The sequence below is a fragment of the Triticum aestivum genome, chromosome 2A (genome assembly GCF_018294505.1).
Source record: "Triticum aestivum cultivar Chinese Spring chromosome 2A, IWGSC CS RefSeq v2.1, whole genome shotgun sequence".
Taxonomy (NCBI): domain Eukaryota; kingdom Viridiplantae; phylum Streptophyta; class Magnoliopsida; order Poales; family Poaceae; genus Triticum; species Triticum aestivum.
Window position 1 is genome coordinate 191,245,569 of NC_057797.1, and position 14,381 is coordinate 191,259,949.

A 14,381-nucleotide genomic window follows, 5' to 3' on the forward strand; every position below is an offset into this window, starting at 1 on the left:
ATCAAAATTCTTAATGGTACTTTCAAATGAGCACATACCTTGACATGATCTTGAAGGTGTTCAAGATGGACCAGTCAAAGAAGGAGTTCTTGCCTGAGTTGTAAGGTATGAAGTTAAGACTTAAAGCTCGACCACGGCAGAAGAGAGAGAAAGGACGAAGGTCGTCCCCTATGCTTAAGACATAGGCTCTACAGTATGCTATGCTGTGTACCGCACCTAAAATGTGCCTTGCCATGAGTCAGTCAAGGGGTACAAGAGTGATCTAAGAATGGATCACAGGACAGCGGTCAAAGTTATCCTTAGTAACTAGTGGACTAAGGAATTTTCTCGATTATGGAGGTGGTAAAAGAGTTCGTCATAAAGGGTTACGCCGATGCAAACTTTGACACTAATCCAGATTATTCTGAGTAGTAAACTGGATTCGTATAGTAGAACAGTTATTTGGAATAGCTCCAAATGTAGCGTAGTAGTTGCATCTACAAGATGACATAAGAAATTTGCGAAGTACATACGGATCTGAAAGATTCAGACCCGTTGACTATAACATCTCTCACAAGCATAACATGTTCAAACCCAGAACAAGCATAACATGTTCAAACCCATAACATACGGATCTAAGATGGTAATGTGAACTAGATTATTGACTCTAGTAAACTCTTTGGGTGTTAGTCACATGGGGATGTGACCTTGAGTGTTAATCACATATCGATGTGAACTGGATTATTGACTCTAGTGCAAGTGGGAGACTGTTGGAAATATGCCCTAGAGGCAATAATAAATTAGTTATTATTATATTTCCTTGTTCATGATAATCGTTTATTATCCATGCTAGAATTGTATTGATAGGAAACTCAGATACATGTGTGGATACATAGACAACACCATGTCCCTAGTAAGCCTCTAGTTGACTAGCTCGTTGATCAATAGATGGTTACGATTTCCTTACCATGGACATTGGATGTCATTGATAACGGGATCACATCATTAGGAGAATGATGTGATGGACAAAGACCCAATCGTAAGCCTAGCACAAAGATCGTGTAGTTCGTATGCTAAAGCTTTTCTAATGTCAAGTATCATTTCCTTAGACCATGAGATTGTGCAACTCCTGGATACCGTAGGAATACTTTGGGTGTGCCAAACGTCACAACGTAACTGGGTGACTATAAAGGTGCACTATGGGTATCTCCGAAAGTGTCTGCTGGGTTGGCACGAATCGAGACTGGGATTTGTCACTCCGTGTGACGGAGAGGTATCTCTGGGCCCACTCGGTAGGACATCATCATAATGTGCACAATGTGATCAAGGAGTTGATCACGGGATGATGTGTTACGGAACACGTAAAGAGACTTGCTGGTAACGAGATTGAACAAGGTATCGGGATACCGACGATTGAATCTCGGGCAAGTATCATACCGCTAGACAAAGGGAATTGTATACAGGATTGATTAAGTCCTTGACATCGTGGTTCATCCGATGAGATCATCGTGGAACATGTGGGAGCCAACATGGGTATCCAGATCCCGCTATTGGTTATTGACCGGAGAGTCATCTCGGTCATGTCTGCATGTCTCCCGAACCCGTAGGGTCTACACACTTAAGGTCCGGTGACGCTAGGGTTATAGAGATATTAGTATGCGGTAACCCGAAAGTTGTTTGGAGTCCCGAATGAGATCCCGGACGTCACGAGCATTTCCGGAATGGTCCGGAGGTAAAGATTTATATATGGGAAGTCTTGTTTTGGTCGCCGAAAAAGTTCCGCGCATTATCGGTATTGTACCAGGAGTGCCGAAAGGGGTCTGGGGGTCCACCAAGGGGGTCCACCTGCCCCGGGGCCACGTGGGCTGTAGGGGTGTGCGCCTTGGCCTATATGGGCCAAGGGCACCAGCCCCAAGAGGCCCATGCGCCAAGAGATAAGGGAAAGGAAGAGTCCTAAAGGGGGAAGGCACCTCCTAGGTGCCTTGGGGAGGATGGACTCCTCCCTTGGCCGCACCCTTCCTTGGAGGAAGGGCCAAGGCTGCGCCCCCCTCTCCCTTGGCCCTATATATAGTGGGGGAAGGGAGGGCAGCAACACCTAAGCCCTGGCGCCTCCCTCTCCCTCCCAATGACACATCTCCCTCCTCCCGCAGCGCTTGGCGAAGCCCTGTTGGAATCCCGCTACTTCCACCACCACGCCGTCGTGCTGCTGGATCTCCATCAACCTCTCCTCCCCCCTTGCTGGATCAAGAAGGAGGAGACGTCGCTGCTCCGTACATGTGTTGAACGCGGAGGTGCCGTCCGTTCGGCGCTAGGATCATCGGTTATTTGGATCACGACGAGTACGACTCCATCAACCCCGTTCTCTTGAACGCTTCCGCGCGCGATCTACAAGGGTATGTAGATCCACTCCTCCCTCGTTGCTAGATGGCTCCATAGATTGAACTTGGTGACACGTAGGAAAATTTTGAATTTATGCTACGTTCCCCAACAATATATAGGCACCTCATTGGTCCTGGTTGGTGGCATGAACTGGGACTAAAGGGGAGCCTTTGGTCCCGGTTCAAGCCACCAACCGGGACCAATGGTGGTGGGCCAGGAGCAAGGCCCATTGGTCCCGGTTCGTCCCACCAACCGGGACCAAAAGGTCTAGATGAACCGGGACCAATGGCCCACGTGGCCCGGCCGCGCCCTTGGGCTCACGAACCGGGTCCAATGCCCCCATTGGTCCCGGTTCTGGACTGAACCGGGACTAATGGGCTGACCCGGCCTGGACCAAAGCCCTGTTTTCTACTAGTGATATGAAATCTCAAAAAGAAACTAAGTGGGTGTGCATCCAACTTGCTTGCTCATGAAGACCTAGGGCAATTTGAGGAAGCCCATCATTGGAATATACAAGCCAAGTTCTATAATGTAAAATTCCCACTAGTATATGAAAGTGGTAACATGAGAGACTCTCTACTATGAAGATCATGGTGCTACTTAGAAGCACAAGTGTGGTAAAAGGATAGTAACATTGTCCCTTCTCTCTTTTTCTCTCATTTTTATTTATTTTTTATTTGGGCCTTTTCTCTTTTTTATGGCCTCTTTTTATTTGGGCCTCTTTGGCCTCTTTTTATTTTATTTTATTTTTCGTCCGGAGTCTCATCCCGACTTATGGGGGAATCATACTCTCCATCATTCTTTCCTCACTGGGACAATTCTCTAATAATGATGATCATCACACTTTTATTTTTCTTACAACTCAACAATTACAACTCAATACTTAGAACAAAATATGACTCTATATGAATGCCTCCGGCGGTGTATAGGGATATGCAATATGACAATGATGGAGTGTGTCATAATAAACGGAACGGTGGAAAGTTGCATGGCAATATATCTCAGAATGGCTATGGAAATGCCATAATAGGTTGGTATGGTGGCTGTTTTGAGGAAGGTATATGGTAGGTGTATGATACCAGTGAAAAGTGCGCGGTATTAGAGAGGCTAGCAAAGGTGGAAGGGTGAGAGTGCGTATAATCCATGGACTCAACATTAGTCATAAAGAACTCATGTACTTATTGCAAAAATCTAGAAGTTATCAAAGAAAAGTATTACGTGCATGCTCCTAGGGGGATAGATTGGTAGGAAAAGACCATCGCTCGTCCCCGACTGCCACTCATAAGGAAGACAATCAATAAATAAATCATGCTCCGACTTCATCACATAACGGTTCACCATACGTGCATGCTACGGGAATCACAAACTTTAACACAAGTATTCTTTAAATTCACAACTACTCAACTAGCATGACTTTAATATTATCACCTCCATATCTCAAAACAATTATCATGCTTCAATCTTTTCTTAGTATTCAACACACTCAAAAGAAAGTTTCACAAATCTTGAATATCAAGCATATTATTATTAAGAAAATTACCATGCTATTAAGAGACTCTCAAAATAATTTAAGTGAAGCATGAGAGATCAATAGTTTCTTTAAAAAAAATCCACCACCGTGCTCTAGAAGATCTAAGTGAAGCACATAGAGCAAAATTATAACGCTCAAAAGATATAAGTGAAGCACATAGAGCAAAACTTCATAGCTCAAAAGATATAAGTGAAGCACATAGAGTATTCTATCAAATTTTAATTCATGTATGGCTCACTCAAAAGGTGTGTACAACAAGGATGATTGTGGCATATTAAGACACAAAGACACAAATAATACAAGACGCTCCAAGCAAAACACATATCATGTTGGTGAATAAAAATATAGCTCCAAGTAAATTACCGATGGAAGTGGACGAAAGAGGGGATGCCTTCCGGGGCATCCCCAAGCTTTGACTTTTTGGTGTCCTTGAATTATCTTGGGGGTGCCATGGGCATCCCCAATCTTAGGCTCTTTCCACTCCTTGTTCCATAATCCATCAAAAGAATTCACCCAAAACTTGAAAACTTCACAACACAAAACTTAAAGTAGAAAACTCGTGAGCCCCGTTAGCGAAAGAAAACAAAAGACCACTTCAAGGTACTGTAATGAAATCATTATTTATTTATATTGGTGTTAAACCTACTTTATTCCAACTTCTCTATGGATTATAAACTATTTTACTAACCATAGATTCATCAAAATAAGCAAACAACACACGAAAAACAGAATCTGTCAAAAACAGAACAGTCTGTAGTAATCTGTAGCTAGCGCAAGATCTGGAACCCCAAAAATTCTAAAATAAATTGCTGGACGTGAGGAATTTATCTATTAATCATCTTCAAAAAGAATTAACTAAATATCACTCTTTAAATAAAAATTACAGCAGTTCTCGTGAGCGCTAAAGTTTCTGTTTTTTACAGCAAGTTCAACAAGACTTTCCCCATGTCTTCCCAACGGTTCTACTTGGCACAAACACTAATTAAACACAAAAAACACGACCAAAACAGAGGCTAGATAATTTATTTATTACTAAGCAGGAGCAAAAAGAAAGGAATAAAAATAAAATTGGGTTGCCTCCCAACAAGCGCTATCGTTTAACGCCCCTAGCTAGGCATAAAAGCGAGGATAGATCTAGGTAGTGCCATCTTTGGTTTTAGAGAGAAAGAGAGCAAACTTGTTATCTATGGAATTAATCTTTCTATTTTGACAAAGTACATGTCCATTAATGGTAGAAGAAAGATTAAGAATGTTGCGGAAATTGGCATCTAGGCTAGCTTTTATCTCTTTAATAGATTCATTTTGGTAAGAAAGCAAGAGAGATGTGATTTCAGCTTTCTCATTAATGGGGTGCCCAAATATAGTTTTCATCCTCTCAGAGGTATCTATGGGGCCCCCTTCAAGGAAACCCCCTTTGAAAATAGAATCTAAAACTTGTTTGAACGAAGCGGGTAGCCCAACATAAAAGCTTTTTAAGTAAACCTCAATTTGATATTGGGGTACATAGCTAGCCCGGATCCTTAACAGCCTATCCGAAGCATCTTTCAAAGATTCATCAAGTAAATAACAAAAAATTCCAGAATCATCTTCATCAAAATTACTAAGGTTCTCATTGATAACTCTGGCAAGTTGTTCTATAGCATTCCGATTTATGAGTTTAGATAAGATAGCAGGATTGTCTAAAGCACTAGAACTTGGGAGAGAACCCCCAACTCTTTTTGGTTCTGACATGGCGAGGGAAAAGCGGCAAATAGAGAGGGAGGATAGAGAGAGATAGGGCGAATAAAACAACAAGGGTAAAGTGGGGGAGAGGAAAACGAGAGGCAAATGGAAAATAATGTAATGCGAGAGATAGGGATTGTGATGGGTACTTGGTATGTTGACTTTTTGCGTAGACTCCCCGGCAACGGCGCGAGAAATCCTTCTTGCTACCTCTTGAGCTTGCGTTGGTTTTCCCCGAAGAGGAAGGGATGATGCAGCAAAGTAGCGTAAGTATTTCCCTCAGTTTTTGAGAACCAAGGTATGAATGCAGTAGGAGGCCATGCTCAAGTCCCTCGTACCTGCACAAAATGATAGCTACTCACAACCAACGCGATTAGGGGTTGTCAATCCCTTCACGGTCACTTACGAGAGTGAGATCTCATAGATATAATATTTTTGGTATTTTTGGTATAAAGATGCAAAGTAAAAAGTAAAGGCAAAGTAAAAAAGCAAAACAAGATTAAAGTGATGGAGATTGATATGATGAGAATAGACCCGGGGGCCATAGGTTTCACTAGTGGCTTCTCTCAAGAGCATAAGTATTCTATGGTGGGTGAACAAATTACTGTTGAGCAATTGACAGAATTGAGCATAGTTATGAGAATATCTAGGCATGATCATGTATATAGGCATCACGTCCGTGACAAGTAGACCGAAACGATTCTGCATCTACTACTATTACTCCACTCATCGACCGCTATCCAGCATGCATCTAGAGTATTAAGTTAAAAACAGAGTAATGCCTTAAGCAAGATGACATGATGTAGAGAGATAAATCCATGCAATATGAAATAAACCCCATCTTGTTATCCTCAATGACAATGATACAATACGTGCCTTGCTGCCCCTTCTGTCACTGGGAAAGGACACCGCAAGATCGAACCCAAAGCTAAGCACTTCTCCCATGGCAAGAACTACCAATCTAGTTGGCCAAACTGTCACATCCCTAGCTGCTGGTAGTGCTCTAGGCTAGCTTCATGTGTGCATCATGTCTATATTTTCGAAACTTGAACTGAGGAATTTTGGAAGCCTCAAAAACTTAAATAAAAGAGGGGCAAAAACCCTAGAAGTCTCATTCATTGCTCCAAAAATGCCCTTTTAAATGTTTGATGATTTTTGGTAAGGGTTCTGGTCCCAACCAAAATATTGAACATTTTTAAGGAATTATTTTTGGGACTTTGGATTTAATTCATCAGCTATTTGAATTTGAATTATATTCATATAATTAGAATATAATTTCAAATACCCCCGGAAATATTTTATAAGCTTTTGGAAAAGTCCATCTAGCAATATAAAATATTCAGAGGAGCTTTGGCATTGTTTGAATTATTATTTTTAATTCAAAACAGTGGCAAAAGAATTAAATAAAAGAAAAACAGAACAGAAATAAAAAAAAGAACAAAAGCCTACCTGGCCTTACCCGTGCAGCCACCAGAGCCGGCCCAGCTCCTGTGCTGGTCCAGCACTGTGCGGCCCAGCCCACCTCCTCCTCCTTGTCGCCTTCCTCCTCGCGCCAGTAGGCAGAGGAGAGACTCGGCGCACGCGCCCGAGCTCGCCACGCCACCACCCTGCTCGTCTGCTTCGCCTGAGGCCACCACGACGCCTCGCGCCTTCTCCTCGGCGCCGCCTCGACCCCTGGAACCCTCCCGCTCACTCCCTCGTCCCCATCTCCTCCTCTGTTCTTTCTCTCGCACGCACCCGAGAGCGACCGTCGCCGCCGTTCGCTATAGCCGCAGCCACCAGCCCTCCCTCGCCCCTCCGCCAGTTCCATAAGCTCCGTCGCGTCGTCCTTGACCTCCTCGCTGAGCTATGCAATGCCGGACGCCCTGAAGCCTTGCCAGTGCCGCCGTTTCCGACCTCGGCCGCCGGATATCCCCCTCGATGCTTCGCTCGCTCCGGTGCCTCCCCGAGCTCGCCGAGGCCACCGCTGCACCCGCTGTGAGCTCCTGTGCTGTTTCCCCCTCTTCCCTGGCCCGATTTCTTCCTCTAACACTGATGCCGTCGCGGCCGAGAGCTTCTCGCCGCCGGCCATGGCGCAGCCGTGGCCATAGCCGCGCATGCCCACGATGGAGTGCTCCACCGTGCTCATAAAGCCCCCAGGAGCCCAACACATCAACCAGCTCCCCCTCCCGCGCACCGAAACGCCAAACCCGCGGGTGCCCGAACTCCGGCCGCCGCAGAAGTGCTCGTCGCCGTCGACTCAGGCCATCCCAACTGCTGTCGCTGCTACCAGTAGATGCGCAAGAACGCCAGCAAGCCGTAGCAACAAACCGCGCTCAAAATGGAGCCCCGTAGCGTTTTTCCGAAATGCTCCGCCGTCACTTTGGTCGCCGCCGGCGATACTCCGGCGACTGTCGACGTGGCACGCTTAATTAGCGCTAATGACGCCCTAACCAACCCCCTAGGCCACTGACTGTGGGCCCCACCCCTGGTCAAACCTCAGTTAGCGCTGGGTTTGACCGGGATTAGGGCCTGTGTCACTGACGTGTGGCCCCCACACGTCAGGTTTGACCTGGACCCGCCCTGTTGACCTGATGACGTCAGGGTGCGGTCATGCTGACGCAATACTCATTTTCTGGAATTTAATTTATTTTATAATAATCAGGAAATTCCAGAAATTGTATAAACTTCAATAAATCATAGAAAATTAACCGTAACTCCAAATTAAATGATTTATATATGAAAAATTATCAGAAAAATTCAAGGAATCCATCTGTACCATTTACATGCATGTTAGAACAACTTATCACTACTGTTTAGGGAAAATGAAGTGAATGACATTTAAATAACCACATATGGAGTTTGAATTTGAATCTTGGATTCAAACCAACTTCATTTAATCTGGTTTTAGATGCATTAGCCTAAAACACATTCATTTTGCCATGTCATGATCATGCATCATATTGTGCATTGCATTGATTGTGTTCCCTTCTATGTTGCCGGTATTTGTCCCCTCTCGATAGACGTGATACCGATGATGTGATCGCTGACACTGATGAAGACTCAATGTTATCTTCAGAAGTGCCAGGCAAGCAAAACCCCCTTGTTCATTCCGATAAAATCCCACTCTCTCGCTCCTGCTCTCTTTTACTGCATTAGGACAACAACGACATATTTGATACTTGCTGCGGTAGCTGAACCCCTTTATCCTTTGCATGACCTGTCATTGCCACAGTAAATAGATGAAACCCACTAGCATGAGTAGGAGTTGTTTGAGCCCTGATGTGCCTACTCATTCATGCTTGTTGTCATGCCTGCTACTGCTTAGAGTTGAGTCAGGTCTGATTCATCGGGGATGAATCAGAGGTGTGTGAACATGTCCTACGGTGTGTGAGCTAAGCGTGTGAACACGATTTGGTAAAGGTAGCGGTGAGAGGCCATGTAGGAGTACATGGTGGGTTGTCTCATTGCAGCCGTCCGCAGGAACTGAGTTCTGTGTTTGTGATCCATGACCAGTTACTACCACACATTGGGTTCCGGTAACTCGACCCCTCTCGACTTATTAATCAACACGATCTCTGTCCAGGAGTTGCAACTAGTTTCTGGTGTTTGTAGGTAGTGTTAGTAGTCTACCAAGTGGCACCCGGTACAGGTGGGCTTGGGACAGACTAGGCACAGTGGCACGGTGTACCAAGCGTAGATCCACCCGTCGACGTGGGCTTGGGAACCCTGCACACATCGTTTGGGGCCGTGAGCGACACCCCGACCGGATCTTCTTGCGGATGGAACCCGAATAGGCGATAAACCTGGACTAGAGACTTGTTCGGTTAGTCAGGTCGTGGCTGACTCCCTCGCCCGGCTTCCGCTTGAAGGTTGCCGAGGTACTTTACGTGTACAGGGCGATAAGTGGCGAAAGCGTGTGTGAAGAAGTACACCCCTGCAGGGTTATCATTATCTATTCGAATAGCCGGATTCCTCGGATATGGAAACTTGGACCCCATTGCATAGTTCATAGACAAGTGAAAGTTGATACCCTAAAATACGCAAGATAAGCGTGAGTGCTATGGATGGCGTTCTCGTAGGGAGACGGGAGCGGATCCATAGTGGTGTATTGGTTGGTGAATATGTGGACTCGTGTGCGCCACCACAAAAGAGTTACATTGCAGTCGTAGTTCAGGTTAGCCACCGAGTCAAAGCTGGCTTGCTGCAGTTAAACCCCACCATCCCCTTTGTTGATAATGATGCATATGTAGTTAGTTCTGATGTAAGTCTTGCTGGGTACATTTGTACTCACGTTTGCCTATTTTATGTTTTTGCAGAGAGACTTCGGTCTCACTAGTAGTTCCGCGTGGACTTCGACGTTTAGCTTGTTACCTCAGCTACGATCTTGTGCCCTCGGCAGGATCTGGTAGATAGTCAGGCTTCTCAGCCTTTTTCATTTATAGATGTCTGTACTCAGACATGATAGCTTCCGCTTGTGCTTTGATTTGTATGCTCTGAGTGTTGGGTCATGAGACCCATGTTTGTAATGTCTCGCTCCTCGGAGCCTAATAAATAATTACTTGAGTCGTAGAGTCATGTTGTGATGCCATGTTGTATTTGCACATAACGAGCATATTGTGTGTATGTTATTGAAATGCTTGGTATGTGTGGGATCTGACCATCTAGTTGTTTATCTTTAGTAGCCTCTCTTACGGGGAAATGTCTCCTAGTGTTTCACTGAGCCATGGTAGCTTCCTACTGCTCCGGAACACTTAGGCTGGCCGGCATGTGTCCTTCTTCGTTCCTGTGTCTGTCCCTTCGGGGAAATGTCACGCGATGAATACCGGAGTCCTGTTAGCCCGCTACAGCCCGGTTCACCGGAGTCCTGCTAGCCCAGTGCTACAGCCTGGATTCACTCGCTGATGACCGACACGTTCGATGCTGGGTCATGGATGCCTGTCCCTGTAAGTTTGTGCCACTTTGGGTTTACGACTAGCCATGTCAGCCCGGGCTCCTTATCATATGGATGCTAGCGACACTGTCATATACGTATGCCAAAAGGCGCAAACGGTCCCGGGTAAAGGTAAGGCGACACCCGTGGGAATACCGTGCGTGAGGCCGCAAAGTGATATGAAGTGTTACATGCTAGATCTATGTGGCATTGAGTCGGGGTCCTGACACAAACCAAATGGATAATTCGAAGAGACTTGCAAAGATAAACAATCATACATAAAATAATTCAGAGAAGATTCAAATATTATTCATAGATAGACTTGATCATAAACCCACAATTCATCAGTCTCAACAAACACACCGCAAAAAGAAGATTACATCGAATAGATCTCCACAAGACAGGGGGAGAACTTTGTATTGAGATCCAAAAAGAGAGAAGAAGCCATCTAGCTACTAACTATGGACCCGAAGGTCTGAGGTAAACTACTCACACTTCATCGGAGAGGCTATGATGATGCAGAAGCCCTCCGTGATGACGACCCTCTCTGGCGGAGTTCCGGAACAGGCCCCAAGATGGGATCTCGTGGATATAGAAAGTTGCGGCAGTGGAATTAGGTTTTTGGCTCCGTCCCTGATCGTTTGGGGGTACATATGTATATATAGGAGGAAGAAGTATGTCGGTGGAGTACCGAGGGGCCCACGAAGCAGGGGGCGCGCCCTAGGGGGGGTGCGCCCCCACCCTCGTGACCACCTCTCTGATGCCTTGGCATAGGGTCCAAGTCTCCTCGATCATGTTCGGTGAGAAAATCACGTTTCCGAAGGTTTCATTCCGTTTGGACTCCGTTTGATATTCCGTTTCTTCGAAACACTAAAATAGGCAAAAAAAACAGCAATTCTGGGTTGGGCCTCCGGTTAATAGGTTAGTCCCAAAAATAATATAAAAGTGGAAAATAAAGCCCAATATAGTCCAAAACAGTAGATAATATAGCATGGAGCAATCAAAAATTATAGATACGTTGGAGACGTATCAGGCACCCTTTTAATTTGGCAGAGTGATATTGGTTTCATCTTTCATATGGTTTCTAGCTTGCATTGATTCTAACAAGTTCAAGCACCTTGTGCTTACTTTACACTTTATACATCATACATGTCAATATGTCACGCCGTCCTGTTTTTCATACATATTCCATCCTCTTATCATGTGGCTGCCTTACATGAAAGTAGTGTTCGTCAGTATCATGCATCAATGAGTTCAGAAGAGCAAATTTTATTCCTTTTTATTGTGGGTTTGACTTGACAAGGCAAAATCAAGAAAGAGGAAGGAAAAGAGTAAGGCGATGATGGTGGTCCTCTGCAGCAACGTAAATAGAGCATCTGTACCGATTCTCCTTGTACTGATAGTGCATTACAAGGTCCAAGTCTCCGCTCCCCTACTCCACCATCCAAGGTGCTTGCTCTAACTTGGCAGTGTGATATCTGGTTGCATGTTGCATATGGTGTCAAGCTTGTATTGCTCCTAATTAGTGTAAACTGCATCTGCTTAGCTTACACATGATACGTGTGAATATGACACGCTTTCCTGTTTTTGGTACATACTATATCTGTCTATCACACCATGTTCTTACATGAAACTACTCTTCTTGTGTATCCTGCATCAGTCACTTATGATGGAACACCTTTAGGTTGGCAGTGTGATATTGGTTTGCGTCTTGAATATGATTTCTAGCATGTATTGCTTCTAGTTTGATGAACGCCACCTATGACGAGATAGTTTTAACTTGGCAGAGTGATATTGATTGCACCTTCCATAAGGTGTCTAGTTTGCAGTGCTTCTAATTTGTTGAAGTGCCTTCTGCTAAGTTACCACATCATAGGTGTGAATATGTCAAGCCGTCCATTTTTTCGTACATATTCCATCCTCGTATCATGACTTTGCCTTTCATCAGAATAGTGTTCGTCAGTATCATGCATGAATGAGTTCTCAAGAGCGAATTATATTCCTTTTTCTTGTCGGTTTGACCTCACAATGCAAAATCAATAAAGCTGAAGGAAATTGGCAAGGCATTGGGTGATGGTGGTCCTTCCGAGCAACTGAAACAGAGGTTCTTTATAGATTCTACTCCGCCATCCTCCCAACAAGACTCGCAAGACAATGCAATGCTAGACAGTCAACGTAGCTGTGTAGATGATGAGCACATCTCCCCTACTCCACCATCACAGGTGCTTGCTCTAACTTGGCACTATTATATGTGGTTGCATGTTGCGTATGATGTCTAGCTTGCAGTCCCTCCGTTTCTTTTTAGTCTGCATATAAGCTTTGGTCAAAGTCAAGCTTTGTAGAGTTTGACTAACTTTATATTAAAAAAATATAAACATTCAGAATAATCAATATTATCAGATGCACCATGAAACGTATGTTCATACTATATAGTTTTAGTATTGTAGATGTTCATATTTTTTATATAAATTTGGTCAAACTTTGTGCAATTTGACTTTGACCAAATCTTATATGCGAGTAAAAAGAAACGGAGGGAGTATTGCTTCTAACTTTGTTGAATTACATCTGCTTACTTTACACATAATGCCTGTGAATATGACATATGTTCCTATTTCTAGACCATACTATATCTGATCACATGATGTTCTTCTATCAGACTACTGTTCTTGCATATCCCGCATCTATAGCGACCCGACCCGAATGGATCAAGTCTCTGTGCTTAAGTGTCATGCCTGGATCGGTATGCTGACACACACAGTACTCGTGGACTTATAACAGAGGTAAATCACATGTAAACGTAACGTAAATACTATTACCTCAATCCAAAATAGCGGAAGTAACAAGGTTGTGGATTCCCATCAACACCAACAGCAAAGTTGAGTGTAGAAATCGTAACCCTAACATATCACTTACTCGTCGTAAGAAATCCTGCAACATGAGACGTTGCAGCCACAGAGGGTCAGTACATTGAATGTACTGGCGAATTCACACCATAGAGAAATGATGAACAATGGCTATCACTACATGCAAATATGGCTAGTGGAAAAGCTCTATGGTTATAAGGTTTTTGCGAAAAGCCAATTTTTCCCTACTGCAAAGGAATAATTTTATTTAACTATCATGGTGGTTGTTGAACATTGAGAATGGTTGGCAGCATTCTCAATCCCAAATAATAACATCATTAAAACCCAACAAGATTAATTAGAGTAACATGATGGGATTCACATGATAATCCAAGTACTAGATACTCAAGATGTCCATAACCGAGGACACGGCTAATCATGATTAGTTTATACACTCTGCAGAGGTTTGCACACTTTTCCCCACAAGACTCGATCTCCTCCATTGGATTTCTCGCACTACATGGTGTTTGAGAAACAGATGACCGAGACATAGTCTTTCAGAAGCGTTTGCACCTTATGATGGGTAGACCGTCCCACCTACAACCCCTACATCTGCTAGTCTACCACTGTAAGAGTTCACACGACTTAACCAACTATGCTAGAGCCCATAATAGCTTGTGGCTGCACATGGAAGTTTCTAGTATGAATAATCTCATGATCCCTTTAGCCTGGGTGGCGGTCCATCAAAAAACAGGCAATCCTGGAATACACAGGTGCCTAGACAGGCAATCGCTGGAATACCCAGGTGCCTCAATCCACCCAGATGTGTGTTAAAGTTCCCACCTTAAGTTAACTAGTAATTAACAATCTCACATCTGTCATGAAATCCTCTCTAACCGAATCCACGTCTACGAGAATAGCATAGTAGTATAAGCATAATGTAATAGTAACTCCCAAGGTTTGAATACAGGGCAATAGGTTCCTACCTCATCAACTACTTCCCAATACCCACATG